Raw genomic sequence first — 18,863 nt, 5'->3', positions numbered from 1 at the left:
CTCGAGCAGTTGAGTGACTCCCTCCTGTTCCTGTATCCAAGTCTCGAGCAGTTGAGTGACTCTCACCTGTTCCTTTATCCAAGTCTCGAGCAGTTGAGTGACTGCTTCCTGTCCCTGTATACCAGTCTCGAGCAGTTGAGTGACTGCTTCCTGTTCCTGTGTCCCAGTCTCGAGCAGTTGAGTGACTGCTTCCTGTTCCTGTGTCCCAGTCTCGATCAATTGAATGACTCCCTCCTGTTCCTGTGTCCCAGTCTCCAGCAGTTGAGTGACTGTCTCCTGTTCCTGTTTCCCAGTCTCGAGCAATTAAGTGACTCCCTCCTGTTCCTATGTCCCAGTCTCGAGCAGTTGAGTGACTCCCTCCTGTTCCTGTGTCTCAGTCTCGAGCAGTTGAGTGACTGCTTCCTGTTCCTGTGTCCCAGTCTCGAGCAGTTGAGTGACTCCCTCCTCTTCCTGTGTCCCAGTCTCGAGCAGTTGAGTGACTGCCTCCTGTTCCTGTGTCCCAGTCTCGAGCAGTTGAGTGACTCCCTCCTGTTCCTGTATCCAAGTCTCGAGCAGTTGAGTGACTCTCACCTGTTCCTTTATCCAAGTCTCGAGCAGTTGAGTGACTGCTTCCTGTCCCTGTGTCCCAGTCTCGAGCAGTTGAGTGACTGCCTCCTGTTCCTGTGTCCCAGTCTCGAGAGTTGAGGGACTGCCTCCTGTTCCTGTGTCCCAGTCTCGAGAGTTGAGGGACTGCCTCCTGTTCCTGTGTCCCAGTATTGAGCAACTGAGTGATGCCTCCTAATCCCAAGTTTGTAAAAATAGATGTCCTCCTCTTCCTCCTGACTAACAGGCTCCAATCGCTCTGTGCTCAGCGGCTGCTCTTGTGGAATGGAGTTGAGGGCCTGAATGGCCTCTTCACATTCCTTCCAGCTTCTCTTGACTAAAAGCCTTTCTCCTGTTTTTGTAAAACGCCATCAAAATCTGAATGAAGCATTTTTGTCAGTAATTGAGCAAACAAGCTGACTGACAGAATTCAAAACCTGGATAGCCTCTTCCTGTTCCTGTGTGAGACACTCAAGAGGCAACAGAGTCTCAGTGATGTACAGCACGGAAAAAGACCCTTCGATCCAGTCATCCATTCTTACCAAATATCCTAAATTAATCTCGTCCCCCTTGCCAGCACTTGGCCCATATCCCTCTAAACCCTTCCCATGCATGTGCCCATTCAAATGCCTTTTAAATGGTGTAACTGTGCCTGCCTGCACCACCTCTTTTGGTGTTCAGTCCATAAACACAGCAGTCTCTCTTTGAAAGTATTGTGCCTCATTTCCCTTTATAAATCTTTCCCCTCTCACCTTAAACCTTTGTCCTGTAATTTTTGACTTGCCTATCCTGGGGTAAAGACATTGACTGTTTACCTTATCTATGTCCCTCATGATTTTATAAACCTCTTTAAGGTCACCCCTCAGCCTTAACACTTGAAAATAGCCCCAGCCTATTCAAACTCTCCCTTTAGCTCAAACCTTCCAACATCTGCAACATACTTTTAAATCTCTTCTGCACCCCTTTGCAACATTTTTCCGACAGCAGGGAGATTAGAATTAAAGGCAATATTACAGAAGTGGCTAAACCCATGTCCTGGACAGGGGCCACATGTCTTGCACACACATAGACTCAAAGCACGCACCAATCAAGGGAAGATCACCCAGTGCCTTCTTCACTACTCTGTCTACCTGTGACGGCACTTTCAAGGAACTGAGAACCTACACCACAAGATGACACAGTAGCTCAGTGACTAGCATTGCTACCTCAGAGCACAGCGATCTGGGGTTAACTCCATCCTTGAATGACTGCCTGTATGGAGTTTGCACATTCTCCCCGTGTCAGCGTGCGTTTCTTCTGGGTGCTACATTTTCCTGCCACAGTACAAAGATATACCGGCAAGTGTAGATTGGCCCTGCTAAATTGCCACAAGTACCCAGGGATGTGTAGGTGTGGTGGATTAGCCATGGAAAATGCAGGCTCAGAGGGACAGAGTAGGGGTTTCTCCAGTAGGATACTGTTTAGAGGGTCACTGTGGCCTCGATGGGCTGAATAGCCTGTTTCCTCACTGTAGGGATTCGATAATTTCAATGGAGTTCTCTTTGAGTGGCAACTTTCGACAGAACCCTACCTACATATCTTGCCCTGATTTACCTTGCCAAAATGCAACACCTCATATTTATCTAAATTTAACTCCATCTGCCACCCCTCGGCTCACCTAATCAACTTCCTCTTTGTTCGGAGATATCATTTTTCACTGTCGACTACACCACCAAATTTGGTATTATCTACAAGCTTACTGACCATACTTCATATACTCAAATGCAAATGATTTGTGTAAGTGACAAAAGGCAGCGGACTCACTGTTGATCTTCGCGGCACGCCATTGGTCACAGGTCTCCAAGATCATTGAACAAATATCCAGTGTCACGCCCTGTCTCCGATATTCCAGAAAATGTTGGATCTAAATGGCCAACTCTCCCTGGATCCCAGGCAGTCTGACCTTGCTAACCAGTCTACAGGACATTTTGGTTTTCTTACTGATTTCCATAAAGACAACATCCACTGTCCTGTCTTTATCAATCGTCTTCATCACTTCCTCAAAAAATTCCACCGAGTCAGTGAGACGTGATCTCCAATGTACAAAGCCCTCTTCAGTCCTTGTCTTTCCAAATGCGTATACATCCTTTCTCTCAAAATCTCCTCCAACAATGTAGTCACCATTGACGTCAGGCTCACCGATCTATATTTACCTGGTTTTTCCTTCCTTTCTTAAATGATGACTCTACATTAGCAGCCCTCCAGTATTTTGGCACCTCCCCTGTGGAAATCAATGATACAAATGTATCAGCAAAATGCAGAGAAATCTCTCTTTCCTAGCTTCCCACAAATGTCTGGGATACAACTGATCAGGTCCCAAGGATTTGTTCACCTTTATGTGTTTTAAAATGTCCAACACGTCCTTGTAATATAGACACTTTTCAAGATATCACTATACATTTCCTCATTCTCTCGCTCTTGTAACTCCCTCCACATTAAATACTGAGGAGAAATACTCGCTTCATATCCCTCCCATCTCTTGTGGTTACACACATAGGAGCCTTACTGATCTTTAAGGTGCCCTATTCCTCCCTAGTTAATCTTTTGCCATGAAAAGATTTGTAGAATTTCTTCAATACCTCGTTAACCTTATTTCTAAAGCCAACTCGTATTCACATTTTTCTAGCCCGATTTCCCCATTGAGTATACACTTACTGCCCTTATCCTCTGGGGATCCACTTGATTTCAGTTCTGTTTACCTGACATATGCCTCCTTTCTTACCTTGATCAGCGCATCAATATGTCTACCCATCCAGCACTCTCTGCACTCACCATCCTTGCCCATCTCACTAATGGGAACACGTTGGCTCTGGACTCTCTGAAACCAAGTTTTGATCGCCTTGCATTTACCAACCATCACTTTACCTGCACATCGAGTATTCCAATTAGCCTTTCACAGGGCTCGACTAACAATTTCAAAATTAGCCTTGTTTAAAGTTAGGACTTTATTGTTTACATCAGGTCTTTCCTATTGCATAACTAGTTTAAACGTAATATTTATGCGTTACAGACTTGAAATGTGAAATAAACACTTTATGCTCCTCTGTAACAGGCTCGAGAGACTGCATGGGATCCTCCTGTCCCTGTATAATAGCCACAAGACATTAAATGTCATTACGAGAAGCCAATAAACTGTATCTGATGGAGGTCCATCCCTTCTCAGTTACAGAAACAATGAACTCTAGGTGCCCTCTCAGTGACACCTCATACAGCTGCAGCGACAAATCCTTTTATTTTGAATGATTTTGTTGGCAAAATGTGCTAATATTCCAGAGTTCCACCTTTTCAATTAGCAACAGGCTAATATGGACTGAATGGCCTTCTCTTATCCTTCTGTAAGAGACCCATAGGGACAGAATTGTTTGGCCTGTTCCTGAGCAGCAGTCTCAGTGCACTGTGTCAAGGTTATAAAAGGATTTGAAAACAGGGCACTTAAAACCCAGCGTAGCCTCACACTTGTCAATAAGTATCATACTGTAGGTTAAGGCATCTAGAAACTTGCCCATCCGATGTTTTTTTATGTAGCCGATCTGTTATTTTATAACTGCTTTCTTTCATAAACCGAGTGGAACACATATAGACCCATGCAAGGAAAAAGAAATAAAAATTGAAGATTTATGGTCCATCTCTCAGCACCCTCATCCAATCCATTCCATTCAAAACCAGTAAATGTTCCCTTTTATAGTGATATGAAAATTGATGCATGGAACTGGTTAACTGATCCTATTTGTTCAGTGACTGTGATTAATGCCAGTCGCGATGGATACTAATTATCCCAATGGGTTTCTATCTTTTAATGATAATTGGGCGCCGTTCAATGTGTTATTCCATAACAGGAGCGGGAGCATCACCGACAGCACTGACAGGGATTAGCAGATCCAGAGAGAGGGGGAGGAGAGATCAGAATCTGAGAACATTAGACTGGAATATTCCAACAGTGGAATAGAATCTGAGAACATTACACCGGAATGTGCCAACAATGGGTCATAATCTGAGAACATTAGACTGGAATATTCCAACAATAGACAGGAGTTTATCCTATTACGTTTGGCGTCTTTCTGCATATTATATGTGGTCATTATCAATGAAGATCTATTACGCTCTCCTCATTATTCAATATTTTTATTACCCCTTCCTGGCTATCGTTGGTGTTCCTCGTAAGTGTCACTGTCCGTTTTTTTTCTATAAACTAGTTATGGCTGTATTACTGTTCTTTCATATTTTCTACATTTCTATCTGCTATTATTGTTCCTGTTGAAACTCTGAATCCAGATATTTACTCTACAGACCACAACTAACTACATAATGAAGGTGTTCAATTATTGCCTCCCTCTGCTCTGGCAATGTTACTCATGGGTCTCTGTGTTGACCTACTCAGTTTCAGCGGATAACCGCAATATACTGTATCTTTGACTTTGTTATTTAAATATTAAGAGCATGGAGGTCAGTGTCTACTGTTCTGGTTACAAACTCCACTTCCTTCCAGTGTTTCCATCCTATCCCTGGCTAATACCTGCGGCTGAAGCAGACGAGTCACAACTGTGGGTGATCCCTTTGGCCATGAGCTGATTCCTGACACCATACCCTGTCCATTTCTAACTTGAAATACTCACATCTCCACAATGTATCTCACTGGCTTATTCCATCTCCTGTTTGAACTTTGAGTTATAAAATACAGTCTTAATGAAGTTAATAATCTGCTACTGACGCTCCCGACTTCAAACCTGTTGAAGCAAATCTGATTCGAACTCACACCAACCTCCCATCCATCTGTCATTCATGTGCACCCGGATATATATATATATTGCTATTGTTATGGCAATGCCTTTATTTTAACATTTTCAAACACTTTACCTCATCTGTCCATGAAAATTCTCTCGTTCTCTCTCTGTTGATTAAATAAAAGCCTGCCAGTTGTTCGTATTTAAAATAGTTTCCTCCATGTGCGTTCCTACTCAAACATTGAGTTTCACATTCAACCACGCCAATCTGCACCTGCATTTGTCCCTCTCAGGTGACCTTGCGATCAGTAACACGAGGAAGCCCATTGAGTAAAGGACCAGGCATCTAAATTGTGTGACAATGCTGTCACTTTTTTTGTTAAAAAAGGTTATTTTCTTTTTTTTTAACAAAAGGTATTAAAGGCCAAACTGCCTACTGAAAATGGCTCAAGTAAATAACTTACGAGACTTTTAGGGTTTTTAATAAATAGTAGTAACAATAGCCAACTCACATAGACCAGGCTTTCTAGTATTATTCCTTATAGCTGTAAGTCACCAGGTGCTTGGGTCCCAGAAGGATTGGAAGCTTTAGTAAATTATCCCTAACTGCTATTCTCCCTGAAGTTTCATTTGATGCTGTTTCCTCCTGGATGGGAGAACTGTATGTCTGAATGCTCCTTTTCACCATGGAGTGTGTTTAGGTGATGTTAGTCTATTGGAATAGTTCATTTGTAGAATATACTGTATCCATTATTTGGTTAAGGTTTCCAATAGTTAAGTTATTCTAAAATCCTCTTCATTTTGTAGAGATTTCATTAGAGTGTTTAAATATATTGTGTTTTACTTAATGCTGAGTGGGTTGACTAGCAGAATCACATCTGGAACACCCACTTCACATCTACCTTTAAAATAAGAAAAAGTTGGCATCCAAGCTACCTTCTTAAAATAGTTTCAGACAGTCTGGTTGGTCTATAGGAAACTGGGGACTTTTGTCTGGTTCAACATCGATAATACCAAATTGGGTTTATAATTACAATCCCTACAGTCTGCAAACAAGCCATTCGACCCAACAAGTCCACACCGTACCGTCGAGGAGTAACCTCCCCAGATTCATTCCTTGACCCTATTATTACACATTTACCTCTAACCCACACATCCCTGAAAACTGCAAACAATTTAAGCATGGCCAATTCACCTGACATGCACACTTTTGGATTGTGGGAGGAAACCAGCGAATCCAGAATAAGCTCTTGGTGGAGCGTACGCACCAGGAGGCTATTGGGTTCAAAGGTCGTATGGTAGCTGTTAGGGTCTTTTGTTGCGGATGTTGAATTCGGTTAGATTAAACAGTGCTTTGTGTATAAAAATGCTTTCAGTCACTCAGAGTTCTCTGGGTGTGGACGAAGTGAAAACTAGATTAGATTACTTACAGTATGGAAACAGGCCCTTCGGCCCAATAAGTCCACACCGACACGCCGAAGCGCAACCCACCCATACCCCTACATTTACCCCTTACCTACCACACAATTCACATGACCCGCACATCTTTGGACTGTGGGAGGAAACCAGAGCACCCGGAGGAAACCCACGCAGACACGGGGAGAACGTGCAAACTCCACACAGTCAGTTGCCTGAGGCGGGAATTGAACCCAGGTCTCTGGTACTGTGAGACAGCAGTGCTAACCACTGTGCCACCGTGCCACCCACGAAGTTCGGGGTTTTACAAAAGGTAATGAAGGCAAAGCTGTAGGAATTGGCAGACAAGCTGGAGTTGGGTTGTATTTGTCTGTGAGAAAATGAGAGATAATTACAGCTATAGCTCGGCAATTACATTTGGTGGAAGCACCATCAGACTCTTTGGAAATGGAGAGAATCCAATTTCAAATGAGGCACTTTGAACATGAGACGGAATTGAAGCAGTTTGGATTATGACGAAGCGTAGTAATAAAAGAACAGAAAATGAAGAAGAAAGAGAAAAAGAAAGAAGAAAAGCAGAGATTTAACTTCAAAGGTTTAGAGAGGAAAGTTGACACAGAAGGCGATGATGAAAGTAGATGGTAGGCTGGATGAGGAGGATAGTGAGGATGAGCAACCCTATATTAGCTAAAGGCTTGATGGGGATCTGTTTAAATACATCCAGACATTATCTAAATTTGATGAGAATGATGGAGGAGCCTTTTTAATTTCATTTGAGAAAGTAGCTAAACAAATGCAGTGCCCAGTGACCATGTGGACTTAGTGATTCAAACAAAGCTGATAGGTATTTGCATCCCTATTGGAGGAGGTATCTGGGGAGGAGGAGAAGGTGAAGAAAGCTATCTGAAGTGCATATGAGCTTGTGACAGAAGCCGATAGATAGTGTTTCAGGAATCTAAAATAGCGTTCGTGGTTAAATGCACATTGAGTTTGAAAGAATCTAACAAATTAATTTTGAAAGGTGGGTAAGAGTAAAAAAAACAGAACAAAGTTATGGCACTCTTAGAGAGATTCTTATTTTGGAGAAGTTCAACAATTCACTTCCTGCAGTCGTGAGAACTTGAGTGGAAGAGCAGAGTTACAATGGCAAGCTTAGAAACTGTAATGGCTGATGATGATGATGATTGAGTTCAGAAATCAAAGCTTGGTTTCTGTGAGGGATTGAGAAGAATGTGCGAGGTCTTCTTAAAACATATCCCTGTGAGAGTAAGATTTACTGGCATATGCCAGGAGTAGCAGGGAAAGAGGTTACAGCATTAAGAGGTGCAGAAGTATGTAATTCTTTTGTTTTAGACATGAGGAGCTATGTCATTCTGAGGGAGTATTGGAGAGATGAGAAGTGCTCCATTATGTAACTTGTCGTTGGAGTGTCCAGTGAAAACATCAAAAGATTTTTTCCACAATGGGAAAGGAGGCCTTCAGCTTGGCGTTGGCATTACAACATTTCAGCATTTAAATTGCGAATAACATACCTGAGACAAATCTTTATCAGTGATTGACAATCAGTGACCCCTTAAAGTTTTTTTTGGAGAAGTTTAGGGTGAAGAATACCAGTCTGTTTCGATTGAGCTTATTGTTGCTGTCATTCAATTTGAAATCATACAGGTGACAGGGCGAGAAAACCTAGGTTTTGAGACGTTGTGGAGACTTGGATGAAGAAAGACAAAGACATTCTGTGGCAGGAGTAAAATGAATGAAATCGAATCGAGTTGGGAACATTTGTATGCTCAGAGTCAATGTAATATATATATATATGCACCGCTTCCTCCGCTACATTGATGACTGCATTGGTGCCACCTCGTGCTCCCGCGAGGAGGATGAGCAATTCATCAACTTCACCAACACATTCCACACTGACCTTAAATTTACCTAGACAATCTCTGACACCTCCCTCCCCTTCCTGGACCTCTTCATCTCCATTAATGATGACCGAATTGACATCATTTTTTACAAACCCACCTACTCCCACAGCTATCTGGATTACACCTCTTCCCACCCTACCTCTTGCAAAAATGCCATCCGGTATTCCCAATTCCTCTGCGTCCGCCCTATCTGCTCCCAGGAGGACCAGTTCCACCGCAGAACACACCAGATGGCCTTCTTCTTTAGAGACCGCAATTTCCCTTCCACGTGGCTAAAGATGCCCTCCAACGTTTCTCGTCCACATCCCGCACCTCTGCCCTCAGACCTCACCCCTCCAACTGTAGCAAGGGCAGTACGCCCCTGGTGCTCACCTGCCACCCTAGCAACCTTCGCACAAACCAAATTAACCGCCAACATTTCAGCCATCTCCCAACGGACCCCACCACCAGGGACATATTTCCCTCCCCACCCGTTTCCACCTTCCACCAAGACCGTTCCCTCCGTGACTACCTGGTGAAGTCCACGTCCCCCTACAACCCACCCTCCCATCCTGGCACCTTCCCCTGCCACTGCAGGAATTGCAAAACTTGCGCCCACACCTCCTCCCTCACCTGCGTCCAAGGCCCTAAAGACCTCTACATTGGGGAGTCTGGACGTCTCCTAGCAGAGCACTTTAGGGAACATCTCTGGGACACCCGCACCAATCAACCACACCACCTGCGACCCAACATTTCACCTCCCCCTACCACTCTACCGAGGACATGAAGGTCCTGGGCCTTCGTCACCGCCGCTCCCTCACCACCAGAAGCCTGGAGGAAGAACACCTCATCTTTCGCCTCAACCACAGGGCATCAATGTGGACTTGAAAAGTTTCCACATTTCCATTTCCCCCACCTCACCCCAGTTCCAAACTTCCAGCTCAGCACTGTTTCCCATGACTTGTCTTACCTGTCTATCTTCTTTTCCACCTATCTACTCCACCCTCCCCCGACCTATCACCTTCATCCCCTCCCCCACTCACCTATTGTACTCTATGCTACTTTCTCCCCACCCCCACCCCCCTCTCACTTTTCTCTCCACCCTTCAGGCTTTCTGCCTTTATTCCTGATGAAGGGTTTTTTGCCTGAAACGTCGACTTTACTGCTCCTCTGATGCTGCCTGAACTGCTGTGCTCTTCCAGCACCGCTAATCCACAATGTGGTTTCCAGCATCTGCAGTCATTGTTTTTACCAATATCTGCATTTCAGTCTACAAATAGAGGACGATTAGGAGGTCTAAAATTAATCCATCTTTGTATATTGATGGATCATTTTATTAAAGGAGGAGTTGTGAGTACACTCTCACTGTAAATAGGTTATTTTCTCTTAGGTTGTTTTTGAAGAGAGGTTATAAAGGCAGAGGTGCAGAACTGCTGTCTCAACACAGTTTAAGTAAATAACTGAGGAGGCATTTAGGTTTCATTAAATGGTGATAACAATGGAAGGGCAGTGGCCAGCTCTCACAGACCAGATCTACTCGTTTGGGTTTTAGCTGCAGCATTCAGAAGCTGTTGGGGATCCCAGAAGGGTTGGGAGTCTCAATACATGATCCCCAGCTGCTTTTCTCATTGAGATCTCTTGTTGATGTTGATTTCTCCTGGATTAGAAAATTGCATTTAAGAATCTGTATTTGAATATATCTTTGTGTCAAGTGGTGTATACCAAGAAGGTACGATATCTATTGTTGTGTAAGTGTTCCAATATAAGCTATCCCCAAATGTTCTTTTCTTTGATTGGATTTTAACTAAATCATTTGAATAGATTATATTATATTTTGCTTAATGTCGAGTGGTTTGACCAGACACAATCTATCTAGAAAGCACGCTTCATATCTATATTCAAACTAAGGAAAGGTTTGGGTCTAAGCAGCCTTCTTTAAATATTGTGCGGGGATCTGGTCTGGTCCACAACACTTGTAGCTGAGGGGTTTCTGACTGAATCCTGTAATTGAAAAGTTAATGGAGGGGCGGGGGATAGTTTGCTGGAGGTTGTGCTGTGAGCTGCCTCAGACATTCAGGGAGACCTGAGAATTTGCTGACCAAACTCGGGATGGAGCATGGGGACTGTAGTTACAACATCTGGGTCTGTAACATGATGAACAAACGGAGCAGAGGCTGCAGAGAGGGGAAGCTCTGAAACCACGGAGTGAGTGTTGTGTTGGGAAAGGGATCTCCTTGGGAAAAGGAGAGTAGCGAATGTTGTGCCCCTGTTCAAAAAAGGGAATAGGGATAATCCCGGGAATTACAGGCCAGTTAGTCTTACTTCTGTGGTAGGCAAAGTAATGGAAAGAGTACTGAGGGATAGGATTTATGAGTATCTGGACAGAGACTGCTTGATTAGGGACAGCCCGCACGGATTTGTGAAGGGTAGGTCTTGCCTTACAAGTCTTATTGAATTCTTTGAGGAGGTGACCAAGCATGTGGATGAGGGTAGAGCAGTGGATGTAGTGTACATGGATTTTAGTAAGGCATTTGATAAGGTTCCCCATGGTAGGCTTATGCAGGAAGTCAGGAGGCATGGGTTAGATATAAACTTGGCCAATTGGATTGAAAACTGGCTAACCGGTCGAAGTCAGAGAGTGGTGGTAGATGGTAAATATTCAGCCTGGAGCCCAGTTACAAGTGGAGTTCCGCAGGGATCAGTTCTGGGTCCGCTGCTGTTTGTAATTTTTATTAATGACTTGGATGAGGGAGTCGAAGGGTGGGTCAGTAAATTTGCAGATGATACGAAGATTGGTGGAGGTGTGGACAGTGAGGAGGGCTGTTTTCGGCTGCAAAGGGACTTAGATATGATGCAGAGCTGGGCTGAGGAGTGGCAGATGTGTGAGGTTGTCCATTTTGGAAGAACAAATAAGAATGTGGAATACAGGGTTAACGGTAGAGTTCTTAGTCAGGTGGAGGAACAGAGGGATCTTGGGGTCTATGTATATAGATCTTTGAAAGTTGCCACTCAGGTGGATAGAGCTTGTAAGAAGGCCTATGGTGTATTAGCGTTCATTAACAGAGGGATTGAATTCAAGAGTCGTGAAGTGATGTTGCAGCTGTATAGGACTTTGGTTAGGCCACATTTGGAGTACTGTGTGCAGTTCTGGTCGCCTCACTTTAGTAAAGATGTGGAAGCGTTGGAGAGGGTGCAGAGAAGATTTACCAGGATGTTGCCTGGAATGGAGAATAGGTCGTACGAGGATAGGTTGAGAGTTCTCGGCCTTTTCTCGTTGGAACGGCGAAGAATGAGGGGTGAATTGATAGAGGTTTATAAGATGATCAGAGGAATAGATAGAGTAGACAGTCAGGAATTTTTCCCCGGGTACAACAGAGTATTACAAGGGGACATAAATTTAAGGTGAAGGGTGGAAGGTATAGGGGAGATGTCAGGGGTGGGTTCTTTACCCAGAGAGTGGTGGAGGCATGGAATGCGCTGCCCATGGGAGTGGTAGAGTCAGAGTCATTGGCGACTTTTAAGCGGCAATTGGATAGGTACATGGATGGGTGCTTAATCTAGGATTGATGTTCAGCACAACATCGTGGGCCGAAGGGCCTGTTCTGTGCTGTATTGTTCTATGTTCTATGTTCAATGTTCTATGTTCTATGCTGTATCCACCTCTGGTTTTCCAGGAACAGCTTCCCAAGCTCCACCTAACCTAGGATAAAAGTGTGAGGGGACCCTGATTGAACAAGGAGCTGGTCACAGAGCGCTGTCACCTCCTTCAACACGTCCTGCAGCTTCACACCAGGGGGAGGACGGTGCTGCAAGTGGCTGTTAGCGTCACTGTTTCATTCAGCTTCTATGACTTGGAACTTTCCAGGCAAGACTAGGTGACATATCCATCATTTCCCAGTATCTCAACATCAATGTCACCATTCGATGATGGCGGATATATATGGTGAATGAGAAGCATTGTTTCTCCCTCAGCAGGGAGCTGCCGGGTGTATCCAGGATAGTGGGATTCCCGATGGTGAACATTGCACCTGCAGAGTACCCATGTCAATGGGGAGAGGTAGAGGAACTGAAGGAGATCTCTCTCTCTCTCTCTATTAATGTTACAGTGTACCCATGCACAGTACATCATGTTGGTGAATACCCACTGTCCTGGCATCAGTCATGGCCTCTTCATTCAGAAGCAGTCAGCCATTTCCCATCGTCATCAGGTTTTCACGTAGAAAAGAAATGAATATATCTTGGATAAAGGCCGTCCCCTTGATGCACGTTTCAAAACACCATCCCCACCACCAATCAACCACGTCAAAGTATTCCATGTGTACGGAGAGCAATATGGTAACTTGGAGTGTCTAGGAGCAGATTATCAGGGATGGAGCAAAACCTGCCATGTCTGAACGGGTCTGAGTGAACCCCCCAGTACACAGTATCAATAAGTCCTGTAATCCCTCTCCATTTCAGTAACATATTGCCTTCCATTATTCCTGTAAATGAAATGACAGGTTATATCATGTTAAATTCCACCTGCCAAACTATTATCTATTGCCTTTACCTCTCTGAATCTATTTGCAGACTCTCCACCTTCTCTTGGTAATTTAATCTCTTGCTTACCACAGCGACATCACCAAACTCAGCATCTGTATATCTGTCCCATCCTCCTGATCATTAATACAGACTGTAAATAGTTGAGAATCCAGCGCTGGTCACTGTGTGACCTTACTGGTTGCATTCTGTCTAACTGATTGAGACTGATTTATCCTGAGTGCCTGCTCCTGTATGATCCCCAATCCTCCCCCATTCCTGGGCAACACAGTCAAAGAGTTGAATAAGAACAATGAGCATCTGTGAGGAATCCAACCCCTCGATGAGGCTGATGTCAACACGGCCTCTGTTCCAATTTCCTGCCATCTCCCCATCCTAAAACTCTAGTCTCTTGTTGTAGATTGCGACACATGAAAAAATAAATCCGCTCCACATCTATGCATTCAATTACTTTTAGCATTTTACAGACCTCAGTGAGATCTCCTTTCATTCTCATAAACTCGAAAGTATTGGCCTAAACTGCTCAATTTCTCTTCATAAGACAAACACTTCAAATATGGAATCAATCTAATGAAGCTCTTCTGAATTGCCTCCAATGGAAATACCTCATTCTGCAGGACACCCAAACTCTACTCCAGTTGCAGCCTCACTAATGCCTTGCATAGCTACACCAACACTCCCTCCCTTTCTACTCTATCCTTTTATAAGTAAACACTGGCATTATGCTTGCATTTCTCATTTCTTGCAGTACCCTCAAGCAAGTTTTCTGTGATATGCAAGCAGACACCCAGCTCCCTCTGCACCTAAGCACATTGAACTTTCTCTCCATTTAGATAATAATTTGTCTTTCTATTATACTGGCCAACTTGAATAGCCCTATATTTATTCACGTTAATTTTCCTTGCCAAATGTTGGCCCATTCATCCAATCTATCCATATAGTTTTAAATCTCTTGCATCATCATTCTGAAGTAATTTCCTACCAATGTTAGTGTCATCTGAAAATGTGGCATCGCATTTTCTATCCCATCAACCGAGTACAGTAATACCATCGATCGCAAATGCATGAGACATGAGGACTGTAATCAATGGCACCCCACAAATTGCATTTGCCAAAAGAAAATGACACATTTATTCCATCTGACTCCATTTTATTTGTTATCCAATCCTTCATCCAAGTTAATAGATTACTCCTAAATCCATGTTGTCTGATCTTACCACTTACTCTTTGGAGAAGCGACATATCTGATGCCTTCAGGAAGACCAGATATGTTCCATCTCCAGGATTCCCACGACCAACCTTGTTTGTGATATCTTCAAATAACTCAACCAAACAATTCAGACACGGTTTAGCCTTCGTAAAACCATGTTGACTCTGATGGATTGTGGTTTAACATAGCAAATGTCCTGAACAATGGACTCTAAAATTTGCCTTAAATTACAATAGTTTATTATTACACTTTAGTCCCTAATGTATAACATTATTATAAGTTCTTCCCTTTACTCAGCCTTTACGTTTTCTTTTAATTCCTATTTAATGGGCAAACGTTTTTAAGAGATCTGCTCCAATTGCTGAGTAGAGCCATGTGTGGCTGGATGGACTCATTATCCTGCTGGTGTACAAACTCGATGGGCTGACATCTTTCTGGTGTTCCCATGTTACCATCTCCAAGGCCAGAATGCCCTCCTCCTGATGATGCTTTCGAAGATTGGGAGATTATGGAATCTTCCTGTTGCTGGGTAACATTTTGAGGGGCTGATGGGTCTTATCATACTTCTCCATAACAGGTGGAGATACTGAACGATCTCCTCATGTATCCCGGAGATGGGACCGAGGGATTGATTGTTCTTCTCTTGTTCCCATACAACAGACACGTGTCTAAATTACCTCTTCCTTTCTCATGAAAGAAGTCTCAGATAGTTTTTATCCTTATCCAATTCCCTTGCAATAGACTCGATGGGTCGGAATGATCTCCTGTTATCCCAGTGTAACAATCTCCATTCACTGTGTGGCCTCTTCCAGTTCCTATGTTACAGACTTGAGGAGGCTGAATGGACTGCACCTGTTGCTGTTTAACTGGATACTGGTGCAGCATGGCCTACTGTTCTCGGCTCGAGGGGCTGATTGGCCTCCTTCTGTAAATGTATATCAGGCTCCAGGGGCTGAATAGCCTCGTCCTGTTTTGGTGTAACCGGGTCGAAGACCTGAATATCCTCCTGTTGTTCCTGTGTAACAGGCTGGAGAAAGGAATGGATTCCTCCACTATCTGTGTAATTCACTTCACTTGTTCACTCCTTCTGTCATCTATATCAAAATAAGATCTTCTTTAATTTTTGTAAACCCCAATGGCTACTGGGACAACCTGATCATCCTTTCGTTATAAGCCAGCACCTTCATTCCAGGAATCAGTTGAGGGAACCATCTCTGAGCTGCATCCAATATAACAACACCCATTCTTCATAGAAGAGGCTAAATCTATACACACTACTCCAGATGTGATCTTCCTGTACAGCAGCAGCAACACTTTCCCAGCCTGTTGTAAGGTCCCCACCTAGGTTAGAGCAGTCTCAGCTCTCTGGGGGAATACAGAGCATTGTTGGAAGATCATTGTTCTTCTCTGCTCCACCGCATAACGGGAGATCTGGAGAAATTAAAGTTTGAGAAGATCATAAATGATGTGGCGAGATGATCTCTACCATTAATCTCCCCAGAGCCCACATCGCTCAGATTCCGCAGAATCTAGTAAGGTGGAGCGCAAAAACAGCAAGGAGGAGCAAACATTGATGGGAGTTATATAGCAAAGTGAAAGCTGCAATACAAATGCAGGTCATGTTATAAAACAGGAAATGAGATATTCAAATTTGTGGGTACTGCAGTAATGATATACGTTTAAATTATATCTAAACTGTGTTAACCCAATTGAATGCTAATGCTGAAAAAAATGGATTTCAAAACCACGTGTGAGATGGTTTACATGAACACTGAGCTCGATAGCAGGTGATTTAGGAATTGGTGTTGAGTGATCAGAAGAGTGAATTGAAAAAATTGCTGGAAAGGACATTTTGGGAACAGTGACTACAATGTACTGGTTTTCTTTTATGCTGTTTGAGTACACGACAGTTTTTGTTTTATTTGAAGTAACTGTTATAAATATGAGTCATGCAAGCCATCAAGGTGTGAGGAGAACGTCGGGACTACAGATGCTGGAGGTCAGAGGCGAAGAGTGTGGTGATGGAAAAGCACAGTCAGGCAGCATACAAAGAGCAGATAAATCGATGTTTCGGGCATAAGGCCTTCATCAGGAATGAAGCTTATGGGCCAAGGGGGCTGAGGGATAAATGAGAAGGGGGTGAGGCAGTGGTGAGGTTAGCAGGGATTGCAGTAGGTAGATGAAGGTAGGGTTGAAAGTGATAGGTGATGAAGGGAGACAGACCGCCTCATCTACTGCATCCATTGAACCCAATGTGTTCTTCTCTACATTGGCGAGGCAGAAGGTCAACTTGTGGAACATTTCAGAGAACATCTCTGGGACAGCAACATTGAACAATTCCATCGCCTTGTGGCTGAGCACTTTAACTCCCCTTCCCACTCTTCCAAGGACATGAGGGTCCTGGACCTGCTCCATCGCTAAACCCGAGCCATCAGAAGCCTGCAGGAAGAAAGCCTCATCTTCTGCCTTGGGACCCTCCAAGCACAGGGAATCATAGTGGATTTCCCCATTTCCCCTAATCCCACCCTATCCCACTCCAACCTTCCAAGTCAGCACCGCCCTTTTGTACATTCCTATGCGTCCACCTTCCTTGCTATCAATCTGGTCCAACCTCCTCTCCGAGTATCACTTTCAACCCCACCTTCACTTACCTATTAGATGAAAGGAGGCAGCTTAGAAAAATGCCAAGTTGTAGTAATCCAGTGGATTCAGAGAAATATAGGACCCAGCAAAGGATGACCAAGAAACTGAGAAGAAAATCGAAAAGAGTAAAAGCATGCAAACGAAAGAAAAACATAAAAACTGCTAAAAGGCATCTATCAAGGTATGAAAAAAAATAAAAACAATGCCAAGTGTGGTGCGGTTGGTGTGCGTTCAGGATAGTTTATTGCAGAGAACAGAGAAATCTCTGGGAAAAGAAACAGTTTATTTGCGTCTATCTTCATTGGAAGAATGTCCAGAAATTCTTCCAGAAATACCAAGTGACCATGGGACTGGTGTAAGTAAAGTCTAAGATTATTCTTATCAATGTTGAGGTCATCTTTGAAAAGAAAGCTGGATTGAATATTTATAAATCTGACAGACCAGATATACTTCATACAAGGATTTATGAGAAAGCAGCAATAGGCATGTTGATTGCATTGCGGATTTTTAATTTATCTTCCGACACATTCCCGAAAGTCATTTAGCCAATCTGTATAAGGCAAAGGTTACAAATATTGTCCAACCATTTAAGAAAGGATGAAGATGGAGAGGGGTGAACTACAGAGCAGTTATCTTGTCATCCGCAGTCGGGTGTCTGTTGGACTCGATTACAAAGAACATGCGACTACCTATGAAGAAGGTAATAACATAACTTGGGAGTGTGAGAATATACCGATGAAAGGAAAACCAGAAGTGGCAAACATTTTTTTTGGAATGGTTTGAAGATGATTCTTGTGGACATAGGCAATGAAGACCCAATGGATAACGTAGAGTTGAATATTCATGAGATTTTTTAAAAAACTCACAAAGTAAGCTCACAAGAATGGTTAAAGCAAGAGGTATTAGGAAGAACATATGAAAATAGCAAAGAAAAATTAGTTTTACATTCAGGTGATTGTAATTGGAATATAGAAGACGTCACGCACCAGTTGTATCGAGAGTTCATGAGAATATTTTGTATTGTTCGGAGTCCCAATCTAAGAAATAAGATATTGACTACAGAGGAACTGCAAAAGGTATTATTCAGATTCATCCCTAAAACGGCAAGATTTTCTGATGCGGAATCTCACCCTGTGATCTCGAGTTTTGAAACATGAGAGGTGGCAGCAGTGAAACTTAGAAACATAGAGGGGACTGAATAACAGGGACATGGAGAAGTACAAGTAGGCGAGATCTGGGAGAATCCCACGATATTCTACACGGACAAGTATAGCAGAATAATCACCAAACAGTTAGTGTCCATTAGAAACCAAAAGGGCAACCTGTGTGTCAAGCTGGAGAACATTGATGGATTGGTACATGAGACCTTCACATCTATTTTGCTTTAGAGACGGAGAAGACAAGTACAGAATTCAAGGAGATGGATGGGGAAACTCTTGAACAGATTGATGTAAAATACGAGAAAGGATTTGAGGCTTTGTTCTGTATAAATTTGGACCTATCTCCATGTCTGAATGAGTTGTATCACAGGCGGCTGTTGGGGTGAATGGAGGAAAGACCCTGACTGAATATTTTAATTAGGATCTGACCATAGGGGAGGTACCAGAGAACTGGAGAACTGCTAACACGATTCCACTTCACAGTTCGCGTGGGAGAGATAGACCAGGGAACTATAGACGAGCGGGTATTAGGTCACTGTTAAGGAAACTACTGGAGAAAATCGGGGAGGAGAAAATTGAACTCCAATCAGAGTCGAAAGGTCTGATCAGGGATAATCATCATGACTTTATCAGAAGGAAGTGATATCTAATG

This window comes from Hemiscyllium ocellatum, unplaced genomic scaffold (genome assembly GCF_020745735.1).
Source record: "Hemiscyllium ocellatum isolate sHemOce1 unplaced genomic scaffold, sHemOce1.pat.X.cur. scaffold_741_pat_ctg1, whole genome shotgun sequence".
Classification (NCBI taxonomy): domain Eukaryota; kingdom Metazoa; phylum Chordata; class Chondrichthyes; order Orectolobiformes; family Hemiscylliidae; genus Hemiscyllium; species Hemiscyllium ocellatum.
The sequence above is the reverse complement of the archived record's forward strand: the minus strand, read 5'-3'. Positions refer to the sequence as shown.